This window comes from Castor canadensis, chromosome 4 (assembly GCF_047511655.1).
Source record: "Castor canadensis chromosome 4, mCasCan1.hap1v2, whole genome shotgun sequence".
NCBI classification, from domain to species: Eukaryota; Metazoa; Chordata; class Mammalia; order Rodentia; family Castoridae; genus Castor; species Castor canadensis.
In genome coordinates, this window is record NC_133389.1 from 184,327,818 (window position 1) to 184,336,869 (window position 9,052).

Genomic DNA, 9,052 nt, shown 5'->3' on the forward strand with positions numbered 1-9,052 from the left:
CTCTGGTTCTAACCCCTGAATATGATGTTCACTATGGAATTTTCATGTGTGTGTGTGTGTGTGTGTGTTAAGTTCCTATTACCAAATTTTGAGATATTTTATCATGAACGAGAAATGAATTATATCTAAAATGTTTTCTGCATCTGTGAAGAAGATTGTGTAATTCCTTTCTTAATGTGGTTCTCACATTGACTGATTTGCATTTGTTGAGCATCCCAAGAATACATACCACTTGGTCATCACATGAAATTTTTTAATGTGCCCTTGAATTCTACTTACAAATATTTTGTTGAGCATTTTTGCAATATTGGCCTATAACATTCTTCCCTGGTGGAGTCTCTGGCTGTGGTGTCAGTGTGATGCATACCTCATTAAGTTGGGTTTGGAAATTCTCCATACTCTTCAGTTTTGGGTAGAGTTTGAAAAGGTTGGGTACCAAGTCTTCTTTAAAGGTTTGGTGTTTATTTTCTGTACCCGGCTTATTGCACTCAACATAAGTCCTCCAGTTTTGTTCATGTTGTCAAAATGGCAGAATCTCCCTTTTCAAAGACTGAATCATGTTATACTGTATATATTCCACCTTTTCTTGGTCCACATGTCTGGTGATGGACACTTAAGTTTATTCCATATTTTGGGTGTTGTGAGTAATGCCACAGTGTGCATGGAGGGAAGATGTATCTTTGGAAAAGTGATTTCTATCAGCATTTGTCAATTAAAAATAAGAAATTTTTAATGCTTGGAAGAATTCACCTGTGAAGACATCTAGTCCTGTTGGAATGTTTGTGATTACTGACCCAATCATCTCATGAGTTACTGGTGTGCTCAGACTCCGTATTTCTTCTTGATTCCATCATGGTGGGTTGTGTTTCTAGGATTTGACCCATTTCTTTTAGGTTGTCTAATTCGTTGGCATATAATCTTCAAAAATTTCCCCTATTTTTAACTCCTGTGTAAATAGGAAGTTTTATTTTTCTAACCTCATACTGTACCATGTATGAACACTGGATCTCTTCCTATATAATGTGATTGGTTGTATAGATAAAGTGGACTATGGTATTTTACTTCATGTAATCTGGAATTGAATTGGTGAATTTGTTATTACTGAATTATTCCCCCAGGCCAGGGATGAGAAATGGCACATCAACACTGCCACTGCCTCTAAAGTCGGGAATGAAACAAGGGTGTCCACTCTGCACACTCTTGTTCAGTGTAATACTGGAATTCCTGGCCACAGCAATAAGGTGGAAGGGAAGGGGAAATGAGGAAGGGGGAAGGGGAAACAGGGCAGGGCGAGGGGAAATGGGGCAGGGGAGGGGAGGGAAGACAGAATATCCCTGTTTGCAGATAATATGATGCTATGTAGAAAAGACCACCAAAAACACTCCTAGACCTAATTAAACACTTTGGCAATGAGGCAGGATATCAAATCAACATACAAAAATCAGTAGCTTCTCTATGTACCTCTAAGGAATAGGCCTAGAAGGAAAACAATCCCACTCACAATAGCCTCAAAACCCAAAACAAAACAAAACTTCATTATGAACGTAACCATGAAGGTGAAAGACCTTCATAATGCAAACTACAAAACCTTAAAGAGAGAAACTGAGGCAGGCACCAGAGGAGTGGGAAGACTTCCCATGTTCGTGGATTGGCAGAATTAATGTTGCCAAAAAGGCTGTGCTACCAAAAGCAACCTACAGATTCAACGCCACACCCGCCAAATCCCACTGTCATTCTTCACAGACAGGAAAATCAATCCTGAAATTCATATGGAAGCATAAGAGACCCAGAATAGCAAAACTAACCCTGAGCACAAGGGTAATGCCGGAGGGACCTCAAGACTGGACTCAAATCACACCACAGAGCCATGGTGACAACGCCAGCCCGGTTCTGTCACAGATGCAGGCACGACGGCCAATGGAAGACCCAGAAGTGCTCCAGCCATCTGACCTTTGACCACAGAGCCAAGGACACACACAGAAAAGACAGCCAGTCAACAAACGGTGCTGGAAAACTGGGTTTCTAGACCCCCATGCCTCACCCTGTGCGGAAGTCAACTGCAAACGCATCAAAGCTCTCGAGCTCTGACACCACTAATGAAAAACAGGGAACGCTCTGGAAGGCTTAAGCACAGCTAATTGCATCTGAATAGGACTCCAATCGCCCAGGAGATAAGACAAGAATTAACAAACGAGACTGCATCAAATTAAAGTGTCTGCACCTCAAAGGAAACAACCATCAGAACCACGAGGCAACCCACAGAATGGGAGGAAATCCGTGTCAGCCATTCATGAATAACGGAATCATACCCAGAATACACAGAGTTCAAAAGCCCAAACACCAAAGAAACAAACGCCCCACTGATGGATGGACGAGTGACATGAACGGACTTCTAGTCCTCGGAAGGGGAAAGGCAAACGGCAGACGAGTGCATGAAGAAATGCCCTCCGTCCTCAGGCGGGGAGGAAACGCAGACCAAGAGCACACGAGGTGCCACGTCGCGCCGCCAACATGGCCGTCCTCAAGCACACTCTGGGGACGCGGGCGGGGACGCGGATGGGGACGCGGGACGGAGCTGTGTGCTGTGGAAGGGACGCGGACAGTGCTACGGTAGGGACGCGGACAGTGCTGCGGTCCTTCCGCCGACCAGACACTCTCACGAGCGCACCGCGCCGAAGGGGCGAGATCAATAGCCGAGATCAATATCCGAGATCAACACACGAGATCAATACGCGAGATCAATACGCGAGATCAATATCCGAGATCAATACATGAGATCAATACGCGAGATCAATATCCGAGATCAATATCTGAGATCAATACATGAGATCAATACGCGAGATCAATATCCGAGATCAATACACAAGATCAATATCCGAGATCAATACGCGAGATCAATATCCAAGATCAACATCCGAGATCAATATCCAAGATCAATATCCGAGATCAATACATGAGATCAACATCCGAGATCAATACCCGAGATCAATATCTGAGATGAATAACCGAGATCAATACGCAAGATCAATACCCGAGATCAATACGCGAGATCAATATCTGAGATCAATACGCAAGATCAATATCCGAGATCAATATGCGAGATCAATATCCGAAAGGCGCCGGCACCCCCACGATTACCGCAGCTCTGCTCACAGCAGCCAGGCGGTGCAGTCAGCCGACGCGCCGGACAGCCTTTGCATGCGTAAGAAACGTGGGATGTGTGCGTGTGCACGGGTGTGCGCAGCACGCCTTGAGCATGTGTGTGCGTGTGCTGCGTGCGTGTGTGGGTATGACTGTGTGCGTGTGCGACTGTGTGTGCGTGTGACTGTGTGTGCGTGCGACTGTGTGTGCATGTGACTGTGTGTGCGTGACTGTGCGTGCGCGTGTAACTGTGCGTGCGCGTGTAACTGTGCGTGCGCGTGTAACTGTGTGTGCGTGTGTGACTGTGTGTGTGCGTGTGTGACTGTGTGTGTGTGCGTGTGTGACTGTGCACGCGTACGTGCACGTGTGTTGCGAGCGTGTGCGTGCATATACACCATGGAATATCACTCAGACGTAAGGAGGAATGAATTACTCATTTTCAGGAAAATGAAGGGAAGGAGCGGTCATCATGGTGAGTGAGGTTAGCCAAGTTCAAAAAGCCAAATATTACAGGTTCTCGCCATCTGTGGATTCTAGACCTGAAGTGACAGTGATGGCACACGAACGTGAAAGGGGACAGCCTGGGGGATCCATGCCGGGAGAAGGAAGGGAAAGGATACTGAGGGTGAAGAGTTTTGAAGGACAAATATGTATCAAGACAGAAAATGAACCCCATCAACCCCTGTTTGAAAAAGGAGGGGAACGGAGGGGGTGTTGAAATAATGGAGGACGTGAACTTGTTCAAGGCAGTCTGCATGCGTGTATACAGTTATCACAGTGAAATCCCTTGTATTATTATGTGTGCTAATTCAAAAATACAATAAGAGTATTTTTTAAAACTTCAAATGTAAAAAAGCAAGCAAAAATTGCTCTTTCCACCAGCCAAGTCTTCATTCTCTCCAAGAAAATTACATTATTCCTTGAAAACACTTTTTCTCACACTGCTATTTCTTCTGTTTTGTGGCCATGTTCATTATTGTTAGTGGGTTTGCTGCACCTGCCTTCCACACCCAGCATTTCTATGTAGGGATTGTCCTCTCTCTACACTGAGCTTCCATTCCGTATTCACCTGCATCCCCTCCATTGCAGTCTTTTCACTTTTGCCATACAAAGGATGAACAGAATTTAACTCTAGGATCATGATAATTTTCTACTTGTTATTTGAGATAATAGTAGATTGGAGTGCAGTTATAAGAAGTAATTCTTCCACCATTTGAATCCTGACTGTCTGTGATGGACACTGTGGTCGCAAGATACTGCAATTTTAAAGAGTAACACATAAAAATGTAATTTCTAACTTTGCTTGAAAAATAGGTAAATGAACATCACAGGGCTTGACTTCACACACAGCACACTTCTAGTCTGAAGGGTTTGTAAATGATGAAGACCTTACAAATATTAATACAACGAAGCAAAGACACACAAGAAGAAATGGAAGATTTCAGAAGAACGATGGAGACAGAGACCAAATATGGACTGTTATATGGACAAGACTCCATTTGCATCCAGGCTCCAGGCCACACTTCCAAGAGGGCAGGTATCAGCCCCACATGGCTTTTTAAACCTGGTCTTCTGTAACTGAAATGGAGTTGCACTGTGATGTTTCCAGCCACACAGGCTGGTGGGCCACAGCAGGCCATGAAGGAAGAGAAGTACCCATGCTTCTAGGAAGGGCTGCTGGGACTGCAGCTCCCGTCCATGAAGCTGGACAGAAGTAAACTAAAGGCAGCTGTCTATGTTATATCCACACATGCTACCTGCAGGACTTTAGACTACAGAAATGCTAATACAGGCAACATTTTGCTTCATTATATCCCAGTTACATGGGAAAGAGAGTACTGGACTGTTGGTCAGTAGAAAGATGAAGAGGGTGCTCATCCAAACCCAGGCACTGACCAAGAAGTCACCCTTCACAGCTAAAAAGTAAGAACCCCAATCCAAAACTAGTGGACTCTGTGATCCCGTTACACGTTTACAGCTGTGCACATACAAAGTCAGTTAAACGTGGAGGAAGGGAAGGTGTCACTGCCGTCAAAGAGAAGGGTGTTCTCTTTTGATTGAATCACTGATGACTTGCTTGGATCCTCCCAGCAGGAACTGTTTTAAACTTTCAAAACCAAAAAAAGAATTTTATGCATGTTGGCAGAAATGACAAAAGAAAAACACAGAAAGGGAACCGAAGTCATCTAACCCAACTTCCTAACTGTGCAAATGAGTAACTGTTTGTGGGGTGAGCAGCCTGTAAAGACAGTCATAGTCCTGGGGTGAGTGGCTGTCCACTGCTCTGGACAGGCCTCCAAAACATAATCTTCCTAATACCAACACTGCCAGGGAGAAGCAGGAGAGGAAGGCCTATGGCCAGGGGCCACATTGCCCACCCAGGGTGACAGCTCTGATAAAGAACACTAGACCCCTCCAGTGGTCTCTGAGGGACATAGACTTCTGGTGCTAACCCACCGGACAGGACAATGATGAGGAAAACCTTAGTCACAGCACCGAGCTCTTGGGGCCTAGGGAGCTTGAATCCCAGAAGGTTCAGAGGCCCAACCTCCCTAATTGGCCATTGGAGGCCACAAGTCCCAGCATGACAGGTGCAGAGAATCCTTCCCAGTAGAGTGACCCCAAGTGAAGGCACATGCACACAGTGCCCAGAAAACGGGGACAGGAGCAGAGGCAAGAAGAGGGAGAGTGAACCCTCACTCTTCACAAAGACCTAGGAACCACTCACCCAGAAACTGTTCCCCCAGGTCACAGGTGTCCACTCCTGCCCCTGCCCACCTCACTGCACTGCTCAGAAGCCAGAGCCGACCTTCAGAGGACAGAGGAGTCCTTAGTGTCCCCATCAGCATCTTCAGCACACACCATGCTCAGCAGCAAAGGAACCCTAGTAGAACAAGTGCTGGCAGTGTGGCATTGGGCAAGTCCTGACCATCACTTGGAAAAGGTAAGGTCAATGCACTACTTGTCAGGGCTGCCACTGGTAGAAAGAGACCATGGGCATAGAGGCAGCAGGAATGTGTATACAGTAGGCACTCAGGACTTGCCTCAGGAGATGAGGCACTGACCACTCTCCTGTCCAGTCCAGCCCTGGCCCAAGCCCAGGTTAAGCACAGATCTGATTGTGCAGCTGGTGGGCAGTGGTGATGCAGCTGACTCAGGATCATGGTGTCGACAGGAGAGGCAGGAAGGGGGAGCACAGGTACCCACATCACAGTCACTGCCACCCAGCTCCCTACAGCAGAGCACCTGCCTCTGCCCATTGCCAACTGCTCATTCTGCTGATGCCCAAGGGCACCCTGTGTCCTCAGCAAGCTGCAGAGGTCTCTGTTGCCCCTCCTCCAACATGAGGCAAAGGACTTGGCCTTAGGGACGGACATTTCCTGTTCTATCAGGCTCATTGCAAAGGAAATCTCTGTGGTCAGTACAATAACCCCTAATGATTTTGTCAAGAGGAATTTTCAAGACTGTGATCACAAAGCCACTCCATTCAAACCTGGGAGCTCACAGTGGGAAAGTCTTCTACTTAGAGCATGGTGGGGACAGACAGGCCTCACCATGTCCCCACTGTGTGACAGTGAACTGTGGAGGAGAGTAAGGGCTGCAGCATCTGGGCCTCCCAGCTCAGGAACTCCCCTGAGGCCCTCAGGAGGATGCAGAGCAGGCCCCTTCTTTCTCAGACAGGCTGCCCATCACCACAGTCTCCTACATCCTGAGAACAAGTAGAGCAGCAGGGACAGCCCTGGCAGGACACTGCTATGTGCAGTGGGGAAGTGAAAGAGATCAGGAATGGCCAGAGGGCACTGGACAGAGGTCAACTCTGTCTGGTTTCCAAAGGGGAAACAGTAAGAAATTTTAAATCCCCCAACCCTGAAGTGGAGTAGGATCTGGCAGTGGGAACAGGGTGAGGGCCACATGCACTTCTCACTGTGCCAAGGCCCCTGTCCTGCTGTTTCTCAGAACCTGAAACTCTGCTGTTTCCTCCCCACAATATGACCAACATCTGTGAGGAAACCCCAGACATCAATTGAAAGCAACGAGCTGGGGTTATCTAAGGTCACGATGGACCAGGCTTAGAGTCAGATGGCCAGGGTGGAGTCTAGATCCTGCAGAGGATAAGGACAGTGACATCATACCTGCCTTGGGAGGGCTGCTCTGTGCTCTGCATCCAACCTGGAGATGGTGTGATCACCAGTCCCAAGACCTAGGGGTTGGGGGCCATGAAGTTCTTAAGAGCATGCCTTGGGGTGGGGGAGCAGGGGTTCCATGGCAGGAACCGAGTCACTGTCTGCACACTGCAAGCCATGCATCTCTGGGTGCCTCTTTGCATCCTCAGTCTCATGGACAGGGAACATGGAGGACTTTGAACATACTCACGAATTAAGTAAATCAGGAAATGTCCCCCTTTCGGGTCAGGGTGAGCTCCTCTGGAAGAAACGGGAACATGGTAGCCTATTGGTCAGTGGACAACATGCCACTGACTGGTCCCTTCACTCCATGGGACGTATAACCATGAGGCTATGACCCGCTCCTCCACCACCCTCTCTCCAGCTCTTCCAGCTCAGGGCCATGCCAGTCCACACAAATGGAAACCTGTCGTCACTGCCCTTGTGGGAGTTTGTGCTGGATGGGTTCAGAGGAGGTGTGGAGACCCAGGCCCTGCTCTTTGCTGTCTTCCTGGCCCTGTATGTGGTGACCATTCTGGGCAACCTCACCATGATCGTGGTCATCACCCTGGATGCCCGCCTGCACTCCCCCATGTACTTCTTCCTCAGGAACCTGTCCTTCCTCGACCTCTGCTACTCATCTGTCATTGCCCCCAATGCCATAGTCAACTTCTTCTCCTCTTCCAAGGTCATCAGTTTTGCGGGCTGTGCCACCCAGTTCTTCTTTTTCTCATTGTTTGCCACTACTGAGACGTTCCTCTTAGCTGTGATGGCCTATGACCGCTTCATGGCCATCTGTAGTCCCCTGCGGTACCCTGTGGCCATGTGCCCTGCAACATGTGCCCACCTGGTGCTGAGCACCTACTGTGGAGGCTGCCTCAACTCCATCGTGCAGACCAGCCTCACATTCCAGCTGCCCTTCTGCAGCAACAACCACATCGACCACTTCTTCTGTGATGTGCCCCCCCTGCTCCAGCTGGCCTGTGCCAACACGGCTGTCAATGAGCTTCTCCTATTCGGTCTCTGTGGTTTCATCATTGTGAGCACCACATTAGCTGTCCTGGTTTCCTATGGCTACATCACAGTGACCATCCTTAGGATGAGGTCAGGATTGGGACGGCACAAGGTCTTCTCCACCTGTGGCTCCCACTTGACAGCTGTGTCTTTGTTTTATGGAACTCTTTTTGTCATGTATGCTCAGCCAGGAGCTGTGGAGTCCATGGAGCAGGGCAAGGTTGTCTCTGTCTTCTACACCCTGGTCATCCCAATGCTCAACCCCCTCATCTACAGTCTGCGGAACAAGGATGTGAAGGACGCGCTGAGGAGGCTGGGACAGAGATGCACAGCCATGTGGAGGAGGGTGGCCGGTGAGGGATGGTGTCCTGGGGCTCAAGGGAAGCACTATATGGGAGTCGTTGGGCAGTGAGGAGTCCCCACCCTTCCCTACTTCAGAGTGGAAGTGGATTTGTTAAGGAATTCATTTGTCCACGCATTCAATCCTCATCTAAGGCATTTCAAGGACAAGGTGATTCCAAGTGTTAGACGAAAAGATGAACGAATCACGTTCTGCCTCCAGACTCTAAAGGTTGAGTAGAGAGTAATGTTCTCACTCCCATGAAGACCCACTGAGAGCTGCAGTCTTCCCAGAGCCACACAGGCAGGTCCTCTGCACCTTACGTACTATGTTTCTCTGGGCCATTCCATGGGTTTAGTAGGAGAAAGTAGGTATTTGTACATATTGATCAAAC

General features: G+C 48.3%; 1 pseudogene; it reads left to right on the forward strand.

Moving 5' to 3' along the window:
• The first annotated feature begins 7,707 nt into the window (after positions 1 to 7,707).
• Positions 7,708 to 8,675, forward strand: LOC109693589 (olfactory receptor 9S13-like; annotated as a pseudogene).
• Positions 8,676 to 9,052: the final 377 nt, after the last annotated feature.